Source organism: Anabas testudineus, chromosome 2 (assembly GCF_900324465.2).
Source record: "Anabas testudineus chromosome 2, fAnaTes1.2, whole genome shotgun sequence".
Classification (NCBI taxonomy): domain Eukaryota; kingdom Metazoa; phylum Chordata; class Actinopteri; order Anabantiformes; family Anabantidae; genus Anabas; species Anabas testudineus.
The window spans coordinates 13,218,214-13,237,194 of NC_046611.1; the positions used below are offsets into that span (position 1 = coordinate 13,218,214).

Genomic DNA, 18,981 nt, shown 5'->3' on the forward strand with positions numbered 1-18,981 from the left:
TACTTCTAGAGCAATTACCTTAAGAGCTTTTCATACACAAATGTCATGAGACATTTATGCTGCCATTTTATCCAAGATGTCGTCAGTGCCCGAGCGTTGGCTTGTGTAACAAGTCGAAACATATTTTTACCCTTCAAGTAACTTAAAAACTTGTTATCTCCCAAAAAATGCTGAACTTGCTTTAAGTTCTTGAAGTTATCTGGTTTCACCCTCCATCCAGAAGGTTTCATCAGTTCTGATCGACTGGCGGCTGGAAAAGCTTGTAAACCCAGTGGAGTCATTGAGTTCTTAACTCCTGGATAATCACCTGTGGGTTGTTGTCCCACCTGGCGTTTAAGTGTGTCACTCTGACCACCTGAGCCACATAATATGATAAATACTGCCTTAGACCACCTGCTTTGTTTAACAAGGGTCGTTTTTGGGATAATCATGACGGGATGACAGATATTGATAACTTGTTATGAACACACAATTTCCTAAACGAGCTAACATTCACTAAATTCCACCGACCAAATACATCAGATTGCAAGCTCACTAAGCCTTAAACTCACCCTTCACTGTTCCTGTTCAGTGCATGGAAGATTAATTTGTCTAAATTCTCTACTAAATTGAAGTAGTCCACTTGTTCATGAGGTTTCAGTGTTTATGGCTTTAATGGCCTCTTTAGCTTCCACCATGCAAGTGGGCCAGAGTGGACCAAAGTGGACCAGAGTGGACCTGTGTCATGTCTCTCAAACAGTCTATTGCTCGATTTCCATTAATGCTAGTTGTGCCACTATAGTTGATCACTTTCTGGCATCTTTGGCACTGTCCACCTGAGGGCTCAGCAAAATATTGGAACATCCATATTCCAAACTGAATACCTATCTATCTTCAGTCTTCGTAAACACAGCTCAATCTAATCTAGCTTTAAATACTACTACTCTCTATATGCACAGGCCTGGGGTTACAAAAAGTAACAGTGGCAGTTGAGTTGGTGTTTTCTTTTATTTAATGTGTGCCTGTATGGCTTCAGTGCACGAGTGACCTCGCACCATGAGAAGTGAACACTGAAACTTGTATTATTAGTAGAATGTTGACTAAATGAGCTGGTTAGCAGTTTCTCTCCACATCCAGCAGTAACAGTCGCCTGAGGTAGACGTTTAATAACTGAGAAGTGTATATCCAGATGTATCCTGTACGCAGCTGGATGTCCCGTTTTCCCCTTGAAGCTACAGAAGACATGGTTGCTATTACAAGGACATTTAGCATTTACCACCACTCTTGAGACATGTTTATCAATACACCCCTGGTTCCCAAAATCACTGTTTAATCTACGTAAATTATTGATGCCTGGGCAGGATCGGCCTCGTTTCAGAGGCCTCAGAGATACTTTAAACTGATGATGACTCAATTTGGAAACCCAGCCCAGGTCAAGGCACACAGTTCAATACATCAATACCACAGACAGTCCTGAACGCCACAGCAGTGCACATGCCTTTGTGCTGCTGTTGAATTGAACTGCGTTATACTGAAATCTGTCCAAAGCTAATTATTCATTGCAACTAGCAAATTTCTAGGACAAAAAACTAGTGAATATAAGTATTTTGTAAGTATGTTGTGTAATGATAGCATAAGTTTTTAAACATTTATTTTTAAAATGCAGATTTCCCATCAACCTACACACTATGACCTATAACTTCAGACAATCTGGCAAATATTACATTAATTGATTAAAAAAAAAGAAAAACAGACAAAAGTATTAACACATAATCCAATTTAGTGTTTGTGCATAAATTACAGCTTCAAATCAGTTTACTTTTGTAAATGAGAGATCTCAGTTTTTATTGTAATAAATTTGAGACTACTTTGTCATTGAAAGTTTTGTTTTTTAGAATAATAAGTTTTCTTTCCAAAATAAGTTTACAGTGCAGTAAAATGCCCAAAAAGCAAAAAGGTGTGGTCACTTTACAATCCACCACTGGTAAAATCCCCTTTTTCAAAATGCTGATTGGAATTGTCTTGTTTAAAGTATCTAGTTTGACTGAGTAGATGATCTCTTCAGGTCTATGAAGTTATAAAATTTATTCATGTATTCATATATTGTGTAGTGCCTGAAGTATAATCCATACAACCCTTGTATGCATTTGTTCTGAAGATAAATGGAATTCACTACATACAGATCTAAATAACCAATAGAAAGAGTAGTGTTTTTTTTTTTTCCCTGCTATCCCTGTGTCGCCATACGACTGATTAGAGAAACTGATACACCTAGGTAAGAGATAGAGTTTAACTGAGAACACTACAACCTGAGGGGCGCTCGAGTTGCTGCAGTCGATTTTACCCAGCAAATCTTTTGGTTCCTGTAGGTCCCATTTTAAGTATTCCCTTTGATGACTTCTTTTACATCTCCCTTCATTACAGTCCCTCTCATGAAAGCTTTTTACATCTCCAGCGGGCATGTAATTATCCATGAATCCACAGGGAAAATAGCCTCTGTGCAATACGAGTGTCTTAAGTGTTGTGAATATTTGTACCATCCATTTTCTAATTCAAAGAATCAGAGCCCCCTCCCACCCCCCAGAGCTCCCACCTCTCATCTCCCATGCCTTTACATGCTCATTGCCCTGAGTTTTTTTTTTCCCCCCCTATTTTTTACCATTAGGTTTACAGCCAGCTGTGTTGTTGGTTACATTTTCAACAGAGGATGAGGGGAGTGAAACCAGTGGGGACCGTCACAACAAATCCCAAAGTGCTGAAATGAAGATTAATGATCGCCTGACCCAGCAGAGCCTGAAATCATGATTCAAACACAGAAATGTCTTAAAGGCAAAAAGGAAAAAGAGCTCTGGAGACATTTTGTCTGAATGTAAGCGCCCAGATATCTGGCATTAAGTTGAGAGATAATGAATCCAGCATTCACCTGTGGGAGATTAATTTTGCAACATGATTAATTATGTAAACAGTGTTATCAGTGGGAGATGCTTACAGATTGCTACAGTGGAGCGTTTGGATTCTGTCAGCATCGCCTTGTTTACCCTCATCAATGGAGGGCCAGCGTCCAGTAACGAGGTCGTTCAAGGTTGCAGCTCTTCTGTGGGCTTTGATACGGAGTGCTGCTCTGTCAGTACAGGAGGCTGCCTCATCCATATTCCTCATTTCACCATTACACGAAGTTGTAATCATGAAATGAAACTGAAAACCCACTCTGAGTGTTTTATAACCTTGACAGTTTAAAATGAAAATGAATGAATGTGAAGCCGAGATAGACCCTGACTACGCCACACACTGATAACTACAAATGGAGCGTCGTCATTAATGGAAGTTTTCATTCATTTTTTTACAAATATTACAAAGATGTTTAGAATTTAGCATAAAGCAAAGCTTAAACATTAAATAAGCACTGTAGGGGTGTCCTTTTGTCCTGTTTCTACCTTCATTCATTTATTATTCATGACACATTAGGACCAGTTACAACCTTGACTATTAATCCTCATAACCACTCATTTCTTGATGAACCCTCTGTGAGGCCAGTCAAAACAAATAAATGCGTCAGTGGAGCAGTGCAGCACGATTACATTTTCTATGAACATTATAAGTTCCCAAAAGCTGATGGAGAGCACTGAATAAATCTGGCAAAATATCAAATCTGCAGTAGTGAACATTACATGACATACATTATAGAAAAAAAAACACAAGCACATCGAAACTCTGAGAGCAAAGGGTTTGATAAAATGGTGCTACAGTCAAGGTCCAGCTTTGGAAACCTGGTTCGATCCGTTTCCGTTTCAGTTCACCCTTTTATTTTGGCAAGTTCCTGTTGTCTCAGTCCTCTCCCCCTGTCTGCCAGTGATTGTGCGAGTGATAACACCTGTTATTGTGGATCGCACAATAAAGATTTTTAAATCTTGAATCTTGAACTATAGCAACCTTAGAACCCTGTGCTCCAGAAACCGGCTGATCTAATATGGACACGCTGATAGAAGGTTTTAAAGTGCTGTAATAACCTACTTCTGTGTCTTCAGACAGTCTGATGGGTCATCAGTCAGTGTTTAAATGAAGAGGAGGCATGCAACCAGATGACACAGAGACAATAGTGTCATCACGGGGTTCATATATCTACTCATCCTGCCACTCATCTGTGCCGACACATAATTTGTCAGATGTCAGGGCCAGTAGTCAGAGCTTCACTGTTCACAGCGCTGATGACTGCAGCACTAAAGGCACTAAAACAACATTCATCTGCTGAGAAAGATTGCCATCCTCTACTGCACAGTTATCATTACACAGTTAAATGTTTTCACATCAGCTTTAAAGACGACATGACATTATAGCAGAATGAGGACCTGCTGGGTTCCCTATATACACATATTTTATATCAGTTGGGTTTGGCAGAAGGTTCTAAACAAAGATGTCTCCTTCAGTTTCTTCACATCAATACTGAGATCAGGTTACAATAATGTTGTCTTCCATTAACTATGGAATTCCCCATTTCTAATTGTGAACGTCTCCCAATTGCACAACACCAGCACAAGCCATCACAAAGAAGCCATTAGCTGCTTTGTCTCGTCAGAATAGAAGAAAAAAAAAAAAAACAGACCCCCCATAATCCATTATTATGTGTTGTGTTCTTATTCACCCAGAGTGAAATTGTTTTATTCATTTATCATTTGCAAAACAAACTGTAATGAATAACTGGTCTTTGTTGCTGTTCCAATCTGCGTACACGCATTTCATAAATAAATTAAGCACTTTTATTCCATGCCTTTTTTTTTTGGTGAAATAATAATGCTAATAGAAGTCAGGATACCTCAAGTGTGCCTGAAACATCTCATTCAGTACATAATAATTGCCCTAAAATCCCCGGTGTCCTTGAAAACAACAGATGTAAAATCCTGATGATTGTTTAATCTTGTAAAAGCTTTTAAATATGATGAATTTCACTTTCTTTCAAACTGCACTCTCTCTCTGTTGATGAGTTGTCATCGGTCCGTTCAGCAGATAAATGTGCATGAAAAAAGAAAAGAGAAATAAAGCTGAAGGCTGTGTGTGCGTGTGCGTGTGCGCGCTGGAGGGTGGAAGTAGGTGATTGTTGGATATTGCTCTGGGCCGAGCAATTCAGAGTAAAGTGGTCAGCGGCAGCAACGGAGTCGTAGTTGCCGTGTTGTTTAACATGGGCTCACCTCGGTCCAGCTCTCGGTAAATACGGGGGTTCCTCTTCCTAGACACAGCTATCAGGACGGGGGAACATACAAGGGCACATTATCTAAACAGCCAGATGTACCCGCACCTGTGAGTAATGCTCTGCCCTGACCTTCTGCTAGCAAGATTTCATCATGCTGAACATTACACACCTCAGCTCCACACACACACGCATACACCCCTTCATCTATCCCTGGAACACTTTATCTGAGTCTGAGGTCTACACTGAAGACAGACTAACGCCGTAGTGTAAGTGTGACAGATATGCAAACATGAGGGTACTGCGTGGTTAAACTGTTTAAATTATATATTGATGAAAGGATAAGCAGTACAACATGTAGTCACGCATTTGTGTTGGTGTCAGTGGTGACAATAAACTAAAGTGAGTTCATTAAGATTACACAGCATACAGGGAAATCTGAATGAAACCTGAACAGCGAAAATCTCAAAGATTTCCCCAAAGAACACCCTTTTGTGTGCCAACGCTATTAAATGTATTTACTCACTATGATGAATCATGATTAAGTGAAATGCAAATTCTTAGTTACAGTGGCTCAGAGGTTGAGGTGTTGGATTTAAAGTCATTTTTATTCTGGGGTCTTGTATTTGGTAGTCTAGTTGTCCATCTACCTGAGAACTGGTGGTTTAAATCCTGCTTCCTCCTGGCAGCAGCATGTCTACTGTAGGTGTCACTGGGCAAACGCACCAAAAGCCAGTAGTGACACCATTATCTGTGCAGCTTTCCAACAACAATTCTCCAAGAGGATCAATTATTTTAGAGTCTAACTTATACAAGTCCAACTCCAACTTAATCAAATCATCTGAAAATCCCAGAATTTCCAGAAGCCTTGATAAATAAAGCATCATGGTTATGACACCATCTCATTTGTCTTGAACATTAGCCAATGTATTAAGTAGCATCCACTCCTTGCATTATTAAATCACTGTGGCCTTCGCACAGCAGCAGGATCAATATAAGTGTCTCCAAACTCATTGGAGCCGTGTGTATTTTAACGCAGGTGGCAAAGCAGCTGTAACTTCATGAAATATTCAAATCTTCTGTCTGTCTGTGGTGGATTTGTTAACCTAAATCCTTTTTGTGCATGAAACAAGTAAACAACTGCAGAGAAATCAGGCTGAGCTCAGGGTGACATTTATACAGTATATACAGATATATACATCATTCCTGTTGTGTTCAGTTGATGATTATGGCAACATTTGAGCTTTGTTTCAATAATGTAGAGGGAGGCACAGAAGCTTTTTAATCTTTTATAACTCATTTTGTCATGGGGGGTGGGGGATGCAATTGGGAGCTGCTGTTAAGTGAGACTGCTCAACTGAATGCACCTAAATGCACCTCAGACACAAATCGCTAATAAACTGTTTCGTCCCATCAGTCAGGTCACAGATGTTACTGACAGCAGATGAATAACCAGCAGAACTGCACATCTTTAGTTAAAGTCTTTGTGAAAGCGGTGTTTGGGCCTCAGACACAGCTTCGCTCTCTCAGCCCCACTCTTACCGAGCGAACTGACAAACAGCGCCGCCGATGCGTGGCGATCGCGCGTGGCTTCCCTCCAACACGCACCGCACCGCACCGCACCGCACCGCACCGCACGCTACAGCTACTCCCGCTCACTGTCACTCATCCAGCGGGGCCAACAGACAGGCTCCGAAACCAAAAGACTGTCGGACAAATTAGCGGTTCCCCCCCCCACACACACACACACACACAGAGAGAATACAACAAGACTGATTGGAAAACTCTCACAGCACTGACACGCGGTAGTGGAGATCAAACGATCAGCGTGTGCGCGCCTCCAGGGTCCCTTTATAGGCTCACCTGGGGGCGTGTCCTGAAGAACATCCGCGCACCTGACCTCTGAGGTCATTTCCTGTTCCTATAAATAGTTCCGGGTTCAGCAACAACCTCGAGATGAAGGAGAACACCTGATGTGTCTCTCTGAATGGTTGTGCACATGGTGGTTTCAAATGGATGACTGTTTATAAGGGATATGTTTGATGAACTGAGATGTAGAAAGTGCTGATTCTAAATCAGAGTCCTGCTGTTTCCTAAATCCAAATTTAACCCAGGAGGCTGTTAATCTCTACCAAAGATACTGCAGATTTCAAAGTCATTGTCCATGATTACATGCACAGAATGAGGGGTTGGGTAACAGTACAACAACGGAGTGTTGGAGGCCAGAAAAAAAAAAAAGTTTGACATTAAAGTCAAAATAAGAAGAATGAAGTTCAAATGTTGACTCACAGTGCATTCACATGTTTAATCCAAAATGGATTAAATTTATTATTTCCCTCAAATCTACAATACCCCATAGTGAAGACACAAAAGAGGTTCTTTGCAAATTTATTAAAAATGGAAAAACTCAAAAAATCACATGTACACAAGTATTGTCTTCAAGATGTTTCTACAACTTGTTTGGAGTCCACCTGTGGGGAATTCAGTTGATTGGACATGATTTGGAAAGACATACACCTGTCTACATAATGTCCCACAGTTAACGGTGCATGTCATTACACAAACCAAACCATGGGGTTGTTGGGTTTTCTGTCTACCGTTGTGCTGTGTAAGTTCTTAAACCTTTGTTGTAGAAATTTTTCCTCCTCCTCTAAATGTTGTAAAATCTTAGTGGACTTCAAGGAAGAACTCAGTGTGATGAACCATCTCAGTTTAATACATACATGCCGGGATGGTGAAAACATGACAATCATGTAAATGTCTTCTGCTCTACCTCTTTAAATTAAGATAAGATTCTTTATTGATCACACATTGGGGAAATTCAATTGCTACAACAGGTCAGTGCAAAAAACAGTAATGTGCAAAAAGAATGAAAAGGTGTTTTAAAATGTGCAAAAATACAAAAGTAATAAACATTTTACATTTATATACACTATTACAACTAAACATATGTTATATGTAATAAAGTAAAAAAAAACAAAAAAAAAACAATATAATCAGATGGGCTATGGATGCATGATAACCGGTTTTGTACATGTATATTCAAACTGGCATTGTACAATCTAACAGCTGTTGGAATGAATGACCTGCGGAACCGCTCCTTCCTACATGGAGGGTGTAACAGTCTGCAACTGAAGGAGCTGCTCAGCGCCTCCACTGTCCGATGTAGTGGGTGAGAGGTGTTGTCCATGATGGATGTTAGCTTGGCCAACATCCTCCTTTCACCCACTTCCTCCACAAAGTCCAGTGGACAGCCCAGGACAGAACTGGCCCTCCTGACCAGCTAGTTGAGTCTCTTTCTGTCCCGGTCTGTGCTGCCTGCTCCCCAGCAGACCACGGCGTAGTGGATAGCAGAGGCTACCACAGAGTCATAAAATGTCCTTAAGAGAGGCCTGCACACTCCAAAGGACCTCAGTCTCCTCAGAAGGTGGAGGCGACTTTGGCCCTTCTTGTACAGGACGTCTGTGTTGTGAGTCCAGTCCAATTTCTTGAGGTGAACACCCAGGTACTTAAAACTGTCCACTACCTCAATGTCCGAGCCCTGGATGCTCACCGGTGTGTGTTGTGGTGGTCTCCTCCGGAAGTCAATCACCATCTCCTTTTGTCTTACTGGTTTTCAAGCACAAGTGGTTGCGCTCACCCCAGTCCACAAAGTCCTTGATGACTGACCTGTACTCCAGCTCGTTCCCCCCCCGACACACAGCAACAATGGCTGAGTCGTCAGAACTTCTGGAGGTGACAACTGCTGGTGTCGGATGTAAAGTCCGATGTGTAAAGGGTGAAGAGGAACAGTGAGAGCACCGTCCCCTTAGGAGCCCCAGTGCTGGAAACCAACACCTCCGACACACAGATGTGTAGCCTCACATACTGTGGCCTGTTGGTGAGGTAGTCGGTCGTCCATGCAGCCAGTTGTCCGTCCAGTCCTGCCCCTTCCAGCTTTTCTCTCAGCATAGCTGGCTGGATGGTGTTGAAGGCGCTGGAGAAGTCAAAGAACATGACCCTCACAGCGGTTCCGGCGTCTTCCAGGTGAGTCAGCGCCCGGTGCAGCATGTAGATGACGGTGTCATCCACCCCGATGTTCGGCCTGTACGCAAACTGCAGTGGGTCCATCGCGGTGCTGACCACTGAGCGAAGGTGGCTGAGGATGAGCCTCTCCATGGTCTTCATCAGGTGGGAGGTCAGGGCTACTGGTCTGTAGTGGTTTGGCTCCTTGGTGTGCGCCGTCTTAGGAACCGGAACCACACAGGTCTTTCACAGGACCGGGACCATCTCCCAGATTTGGGTTGAAGATGTAAGTCACCACCTCACAGAGCAGATCAGCACACTTGAACCCTCATAGTTATGCTTCACCCCCTCCAGGAACTAGGTATATGTGTACCATAAAGAAAACACATTCTTCTACACATGCTGGCACACTACAGGCCTGTGTTTTTTTCACTTGTGACCATGTGACCCAGAACCTATCTCCTACCCATGTCCTATCTGTGAACCCTTGTCCTGTTTATTATTTCATCTTCTTTCATACTGAAGTTGCTCTTTTCTCCTACATTTCCTCCCTTTTGACACAAAGTGTCAACACAAAAAGCAACTTCTACCTAATACAAGCATAAGTAATAAAATGGCTTATGACATAAAAATGAACAAATAATACTTCAAAATAACAAACTCAAGGTAAATGTGAAGAGGGGGAAGGAAAAAAAACAAAAAAAAAACTTGGCATTCTTTCCTGTCACTTTCACTATATGGGTTTCCCGGGGCCCATTTAGATACAGCATTGATATTTACTGCATTTGTATCTGTGGAGTTGGTCATATAATTAGATTATCATCGAAAGTTGTTTTTGTTTCACTAATTTTGTTTAAAAGTGAAACTTGATGATTAGAACTGACAGCTAATGAAAAACCCAAATTCAGTATCTCAGAAAATTAGAATATTAAGATCAATACATTATTTTATTTTATTTTTTTTTTTTTTTTTTCTCCACACTCATCAGCTAATTAACTCAAAACACCTGCAAAGGTCTTTAAATGGTCTCTCAGTCTAGTTCTGTAGGCTACACAATCATGGGGAAGACTGCTAATTTGACAGTTGTCCAAAAGACGACCATTGACACCTTGCACAAGGAGGGCAAGACACAAAAGGTCATTGCAAAAGAGGCTGGTTGTTCACAGAACTGTGTCCAAGCACATTAATAGAAAGGCGAAGGGAAGGAAAAGATGTGGTAGAAAAAAGCAATAGGGATAACCGCACCCTGGAGAGAATTGTGAAGTGAAACCCATTCAAAAATGTGGGGGAGATTCACAAAGAGTGGACTGCAGCTGGAGTCAGTGCTTCAAGAACCACTACACATAGACGTATGCAAGACATGGGTTTCAGCTGTCGCATTCCTTGTCAAGCCACTCTTGAACAACAGACAGGGTTGGAAGCGTCTCGCCTGGGCTAAAGACAAGGCCATCTAGAGTTACGGCGTGATCTAAAATCTTGCTTCTAGCTGCAGATGATCCTATAACTAGTACTTCTGTCTTATCAGGATTAAGCAGAAGGAAGTTTATTAGCATCCAGTCTCGTATATCCTTTACACATTGCTCAACTTTACGCTGTTTTATGTTTCATCAAAACCAGATGAGATCACTGTGTGTCGTCAGCATAACAATGAAGGTTGGGAGTGAACCAGGGTTTGTTGTTGTTGTATGTACGGAAGGTCTTAGTTTGTACACGCATGTCCTCCACAATAGCTGATGTATGATGTCACAGTGTCAGTAAGTTTATCTAGATCACTAGCTGCAGCTTCAAAAACACTCCAATCAGTGCAGTCAAAGCTGGCTTGTAACTCCTGCTTAGACTCCTCAGTCCACTTCACAGATCTTACTACAGGTTTAGAGGATTTTAACTTCTGCTTATACTTAGGGATGAGATGGAGCAGAGAGTGATCAGAGAGGCCCAAAGCTGCGTGTGAGACACAACGATAAGCGTCCTTTAAGACTGTGTAGCAGTGATCAAGGATGTTATTGTCTCTGGTGGGACATTTAACCTGCTGTCTATATTTTGGAAGCTCGTGCGAGAGGTTAGCTTTATTAAAGTCCCCAAGAATTATGAACAAAGAGTCAGGGTGTTGTTGCTCTATATCTGTAATCTGCTCAGCCAGTGTTTGAGTGGCCTCACGAGCACAGGCGTCGGATGGGATGTACACACCAACTAGAATGAACGAGCTAAACTCTCGCGGGCAGTAAAATGGTCTACAGTTAATAAATACTGATTCTAGATGAGAGCTACATGACTGTTCTAACTCTGTGACATCGTTACACCAACCTTCGTTCACGTAGAACAATATTCCTCCTCCTTTTGATTTATTGGAGCGTTGTTTACATCGATCCGAGCGAAGCAGCTGAAAGCCCGGGAGCATTAATTCAATTCAATTCAATTTTATTTGTAGAGCGCTTTTTATAATTGACATTGTCACAAAGCAGCTTTACACAACCAAAGAACAGTGCATGAACAGTGTATGTGTATGAGTCATAATAATCTGATTGTCCCTGATGAGCAAGCCGAGGGCGACAGTGGCAAGGAAAAACTCCCTGAGAAGGCAACAGGAAGAAACCTTGAGAGGAACCAGACTCAACAGGGAACCCATCCTCATATGGGTGATTACATGCTGTGTAGGCAGCAGTCCAGTATAACAGTTAATGTCTTTTAAGTTAATATGGAGTCCAGTTAGTTATTGCAGGCAGACTTGTTCCATTCCTTGACTATCGAGCGTTGAGTCGAGACCTCCTGGAAACAGCTTCCGACGTCCGCCGAGGCCGGGACCGACATCATAGTAGCTTGTGACCAATCCAGTCTCCAAACGCATCCCAAAGGGCAAACGGTGGATCCAGGCGACGAGATCTCCAGCCAGAAGTTGGGCATCAGGACGAGTCAGACAGGTCCAGAGGGCAAAGGGTGGAATGACGTGTAGCTCGACAGAGACAGGAAGAGGGAAAAGAGAGAGGGAGAGGGAAAGAGAGAGAAGAGGAGAGATTGCAGTTAGTTGTATTCAGTCAGATAAAGTTTGAGGTGAATGTATATTTAGTGTAGTGCAGCAGGGACTCCGGCAGGACTAATTATGACAGCCTAACTAAACGGGGTGGGTTCAGAAGAAAACACAGACATGAGGGCGCACTGGGATGTAGAGCAACCAAACACTTCACCATCAACAAACCTGAGTGATCAGTGAGAGTTGGGAAGACAGCATCTAAACATACCAGTTCACCATAATGCTCTACGTCCATGAGTCCTTCCCAGGTCTATTTACTCAAATGCTTGACTAAATAGGTAGGTTTTCAGCCTAGACTTAAACACTGAGACTGTGTCTGAGTCCCGAACGCTATTTGGAAGGCTATTCCATAACTTTGGGGCTTTGTAAGAAAAAGCTCTGCCCCCAGCTGTAGTTTTCATAAGAGGTACTGACAGGCAGCCAGCATCCTTTGAGCGAAGTAGGCGTGGTGGATCATAAGACACTAGCAGTTCACTTAGATACTGCGGCGCAAGACAATTTAATGCTTTAAATGTCAAAAGTAGTATTTTAAAATCAATGCGAAATTTCACAGGGAGCCAGTGAAGTGTAGATAAGATAGGCGAGATGTGATCGTATCTTCTGGTTCGAGTGAGGACTCTCGCTGCTGCATTCTGAACTAACTGAAGCTTGTTTATGCACCTGGTTGAACAGCCAGACAGTAAGGCATTACAGTAGTCCAACCTAGAGGTGATGAAAGCATGAACTAATTTTTCTGCATCATTTAATGACAAAATATTCCTTATCTTGGCAATATTTCTGAGGTGAAAGAAAGCTGTCCTGGTGACATTATCTACATGAGCTTCAAATGAAAGACTGGAATCTAGAATCACACCAAGGTCTTTGACTGTTGCACTAGATGTAACGGAAAGGCCATCTAGAGTTACGGTGTGGTCTAACATCTTGCTTCTAGCTGCAGATGATCCTATAACTAGTACTTCTGTCTTATTAGGATTTAGCAGAAGGAAGTTAATTAGCATCCAGTCTCGTATATCCTTTACACATTGCTCAACTTTATTAAGCAGTTTGATCTCATCTGGTTTTGATGAAACATAACTGTGTGTCGTCAGCATAACCAATGAAAGTTTAATACCATGTTTACGGATAATGTTGCCCAGAGGAAGCATGTAGAGGGGGAAAAAAGCAGGGGGCCTAAAACTGAACCCTGTGGAACACCAAACTCCACTGGAGAGCATGTGGAGTAATCGCCATTTAGATCTACATACTGATAACGATCAGTCAAATAGGACCTAAGCCAGGAGAGGGCCGTTCCCCTAATTCCAACAACATTTTCTAGTCTGTGAAGGAGAATACTATGGTCAATGGTGTCGAAAGCTGCACTGAGATCGAGTAGCACAAGCACAGAGACACTACCCTGATCAGCGGCCAATAGGAGGTAATTTACTACTTTAACAAGTGCCGTCTCTGTGCTGTGATGAGGAATAAATCCTGACTGATAGAGTTTGTGTATGTTATTTCTATGAAGATACAAGGATAGCTGCCCAGCTACTATCTTTTCGAGAATCTTTGAGATAAAGGGGAGGTTTGATATCGGCCTGTAATTGGAAAGCTGACAGGGGTCGAGATCAGGTTTCTTGATTAGCGGTTTAATAACTGCTAATTTAAAACACTTTGGACATACCCACAGCTGAGTGAAGAGTTCATGATTGTCAGCAGGGGTTCTATTATTTCTGTTTTAGAAAGTGTGTCGGTATAGGGTCTAATGTACAGGTTGAAGATTTTGCAGAAGAGATGAGTAAAATTAGTTCATTCTTCAATTAACTAATTTTCACAGTTCAAGAGGAGTAAGGTATTCTAGGTACTGATCTGCTGTGGTTAGCGCATCATCTGCGTCAACTAAATTGTCTGGTTTTAATGCTTGAATTTCATGCCTTATTTACAATTTTGTTATTGAAAAAGTTCATGAAGTCTTCATTACTGCACAACGTTGTTGTGGAGATATCTGCAGTGGTCTTCTTTGTAGTTAATTTTGCTACTGTATTAAATAAAAATCTAGGGTTATTTTTGTTGTTTTCTATAAGAGTGGAGAGATATGTTGATCTAGCTGCACTAAGAGCTTTTTTATAGTTCAGTATTTCAGATAGCATGGAAGGAGAGCATCCTAACAATTTAGTTTGGCGCCATTTACGTTCTAACTTTCGAGCAGTCTGTTTTAAGGCGCGCGTGTTATCGTTATACCAGGGAGCAAGTTTCTTATCTCTAATGACTTTTCTTTTAACTGGAGCTACATTATCTAAGGTATAACGTAATGACGATTCTAGATATTCAGTCGCCTGGTCTAGTTCTAGGGTCAGATGGTGATCCAATCAAAGTTGATAACTCTGGAAGATTACTAATAAAGCTCTGTATAGTATAGAGTATACATTAATATGACACACTGTAGTTGTACTGTAGATAACTTCAGACAGTGGGAGCGTAAGTGAACTTCTTTCTATACTTAAACCGAAGAATATTATTAAATCTAAAGTTTGACCTGCTTTGAGTGGGTCTTACTACACACTGATCTACTCCTAGCGAGTCCAGTATGGACATAAATGCTGTTCACATAGGGTCTTCTGGATTCTCAAAGTGAATATTAAAATCTCCAGCAATTAACGCTTTGTCTACAGAAAAAACTAGGTTAGAGAGGAAATCTGCAAATTCACAAAGAAATTCAGAGTAGGGCCCTGGGGGGTCTGTAAATGATTAGCGGGATCAGCTGAACAGACTTAATATTTACATTTTTTCATTGTTTCTGTTTCAAGAGTTGTGAGAACGAAAGAATAGAAAAGTTTATTTTATTATTTTTTTAGTGCAAAGGAAGATGCGGAAGAGTTCTGTTTTCCAGCAGTGTTTTTTTTTTTTTTTTTTTTTTTTTTTAAAGATTGCAAGTGAGGTGGCTGAGCGTGCAGAGATAGGCAGCTCATTCCACCATCGTGGGATCACTGAGCTGAACAGTTTTCCTTGGTGTCGACTGTGTGGTGCTGGTACCACCAGACGACATTCACTGGTTGAGCGCAGTGGACGGGAGGGGATGTAGACCTGAATGATTGAATTGAGATTGATTAAAAATGAGGCGTGCAGCTGCATTTTGGATCATCTGGAGGGGTTTGGTCGTGGATGCCGGTAAACCCATCAGTAGTGCATGGCAGTAATCCAGGCAAGATAAGATCAACGGCTGTACAATGAGTTGGGTTGTGTACTCCGTCAGATAGGGTCTGATCTTTCTGATATTGTGGAGGGCATATCTACACGACCTAGAGACTGTGGCGATGTGTTCCGTGAAGGTCAGCTGGTCATCAATGATGACCCCCAGGTCTCTGGCTGACATAGTAGGGACAATCACCGCAGATCCAATGTTAATGCTGATGTTTAGTTGAAGGTCTGGCAGGGAAGACTAGAAGTTCAGTTTTGGGAATGTTGAGTTGAAGGTGTCTTTTTCTCATCCAGGCAGAGATGTCAGAGACGGGCAGAGATGCGAGATGAGACAGTTGAGTCATCCAGCGGAAAAGACAGGAAGAGCTGTGTGTCATCTGCATAGCAGTGATAAGATAAGCCATGAGAATGGATGATAGAGCCTAGAGAAGAAGTAGATTGGAAAAAAAGGAAGAGGACCAAGGACTGAGCCCTGCGGTACACAGATGGAGAGGTTATGAGAGTCAAAGACATGCCCCTGCCAGGATACCTTAAAGGTTCGTTCGGACAAGTATGACCGAAGCCAGGCTAGAGCTGATCCAGAGATGCCCAGGTCTGAGAGTGCAGTCATGAGAATCTGATGGTTCAGATAGATCTAATAGAATAAGAGTTACCTGCAGCTTTAGCCATTCATAGGGATTCCACAACAGTCAGAAGTGCCGTCTCTGTGGAGTGACCACTCTTGAAGCCAGACTGATTGACATCAAGGAGGTTGTTCCGGGAAAGAAATTCAGAGAGTTGATTGAAGGCTGCACGTTCCAGAGTCTTGGTCAGGAATGAAAGAAGAGAGACCGGTCTGTAGTTCTCCACAAGGGAGGGATCCAGAGAAGGCTTCTTCTACAGTGGAGTAATCTGGGCCTGCTTGAATGAGATGGTAAAGGTGGCTGTTGTGAAAGAGGTGTTGATGATCTGTGTAATGGCTGGTATTAGTGTTGGTGCGATAGCTTGAAGAAGAGTAGAGGGGATCGGATCCAGAGAGCAGGTGGTTGGCCGATTTGAGAGGAGGAGGGTGGATACATCGTCCTCCAACAGTGTTGAAAATGTGAAGTGAGATGCATCGTCAGGTTTAGTAAGCAGAATGTCAGAGGAGGAGTGAACTGGAAGCTGATGACTGCCACCTTGTTGGTAAAAAAGCAGGCAAAGTCGTCAGCTGTGAGACAGGTGGGTGGTGGAGGTGGGGGTGGATAGAGTAGAGACTTGAAAGTTGAGAATAGCTTTCTGGTGTCTGTGGTGTTGCTGAGCTTGTCCTGGTAGTATTCAGTCTTCGCCCTGGTGACACTGTAAGAGAAAGATTGAAGCAAATCCTGATAATCAGTTAGAGCAGGTTGAGACTTGGCTTTGTGCTTCCTCTCAGCACTACTGAGCACCGTCTGTTGTTCACAGATCTGGTCAGTGAGCCACGAGTTGAAAGCTGAAGGACGAGCAGGTCTAGTAGATGTCGGTCACAGACTATCCAGGCAGAAGGAAAGGGCCTTTCCGTGGCTGCGTCGGTGTCGTAGGTGGATAAAACCTGCGATGAGGGCAGCGCTGCAGAAACCAGGGAAGAAAGCTGCTCTGGGTTGAGAGATCTGAGGTTGCGGGAGAATGTTTCTAATGCAGTGGAAGAATGAGATGGTCTAGAGATGAAGACTGTGAGCTGAATGAAGAAGTGATCCGTCAAATGCAGAGGAGTGACAGAGATGTCGTCCACAGTGCAGTTTCAGATCAGAATGAGGTCCAGGTAGTTGCCAGCTTTGTGAGTTGGAGGAGTGGAGACTAGTCTAAGGTCATATGTGTTCGAGCAAGCACGTCAGATACCTGTGGCTTGTTGAGGTGGATGTTGAGGTCTCCTAAAACGATAAGAGGAGTGCCATCTTCAGAGAATTGAGACAATAGCATATCCAGCTCGTCACAAAAGTCCCCCAGCTGGCCAGGCGGTCGGTAGATCACAATGATGTGGGCTGTGATCGGTGCTGTAATCCTAACGGCATGATATTCTAAAAAAGACAGATTACTAAAGGGTGGCTGGGGTGGCCGTGTTTTGCGGGGTAATCCAGGTCTCCGTAAGTGCAAGCAGCTGAACAGCTGAGGTTGTAGCAAAAGCTGGAATGAAGTCCGCCTTGTTCACCGCCAACTGACAGTTCCACAGCCAAGGTGTTCTGGGTGAGGGGCCGCCGGTTGGGAAATGCATCGTCCTCTCGGAGAACGCCATGTCCTGCGTCTTCCGAGGAGAACTGGAATCTGCTGAAAACACATTGAAAGGAGACAAAGGCTTTCCGAAGTGGAAAGGGTTAAAGTGAAGAGAAAGAAAAGTGCAAATAAAGCTGGAAACCTGGCGTCTTGCGGTGTCCTTGCTTGGTGGACTCGCACAGGTAGACTCGCAGGTCTTTACCCAAATCGGTCTTCACACAAAGAGGGCTGACGCTTCCGCTGACACTCCAGCAAGACAGGTGCTTTAAATATGGTCGTAATGGGCTACGGCTGAAACCGCCCCCTGGTAGAAGCCAATCTAATTTGTGTGCCTTTGTTAGGTCAAAGGTGATTACTAAGCTGAAACTACCACCAACAATAGACCAAAACTCTCTAACTACAGTTCTTAATACTTACTGAAACAGACTGACAAACAGGCTAAATCAGCAGACTAGAGAGAAATGACACAAACTCTGCTACCTTCGAAAACTAAAACAAATTTCAAACAAGCCTTACTTATACAGTAGATCTCCTGTCGTAGTTTGGTGCTTGTCCTATCTTACCAAGTGCAAATCTGGCTTTATATACGGTCACTTCTCCTAAAATACCGCCCCCTGGTAGAAACCAATCTAATTTGTGTGCCTTTGTTAGGTTAAAGGTGTGAATGCTCGGTGATTACTAAGCTGAAACTACCACCAACAATAGTCCAAAATTCTCTAACTACTCTCTATACTTGTTATGTTACTATAAAGACATTCAAAAGCTTTAAATTTGTGTACATGCTTTTGTACGATAGTCAGTTTATCATTGTAAATAACTGCGACACCTCCTCCTACCAGTCAGACGAGGCTGGTGAATGTAGCTGAATCCAGGAGGAGTTGCTTCATTCAAAGCTACATACTCGTCCTGTTTAATCCAGGTTTCTGTTAAACAGAGTATATCAAACTCCTGATCTGTGATAGTTTCATTAACAGTAAGAGCTTTAGATGTAAGAGATCTAATATTTAACAATCCTAATTTCAGATCAGAGGTGCTGGCTGCACAATCAGTGTCAAGTCAAGTCAAGTCAAGAAGCTTTATTGTCATTCCAACCACATACAGCTGAAGCAGTACATAGTGAAATGAGACAACGTTTCTCCAGAACCATGGTGCTACATAAAACGGCAACAAGACAAACATGGGGCTGAGGACTGCTAAGTTGTCCTAGCAAAACACATAAAGTGCATCCTGTGCAACCTAGTGCAAACAGTGCAAGAACACAAAGAAAAAGTGCAGACAGACGTCAGAAGACAGTGCAAAAACAGAACACAAAACACAAAACAGCAGCGACCAGTAGCGGAAATGAATACAATTTACAACTGAAAGATGGAAACATGTCAAATCTAGCGAGTGTGTGTGTGTGCTC

The 18,981-nt window shown here is 42.5% G+C and overlaps 1 pseudogene; it reads right to left on the bottom strand.

The window, feature by feature from the left end:
• Positions 1–8,881: 8,881 nt before the first annotated feature.
• Positions 8,882–17,598, bottom strand: LOC117153130 (annotated as a pseudogene).
• Positions 17,599–18,981: the final 1,383 nt, after the last annotated feature.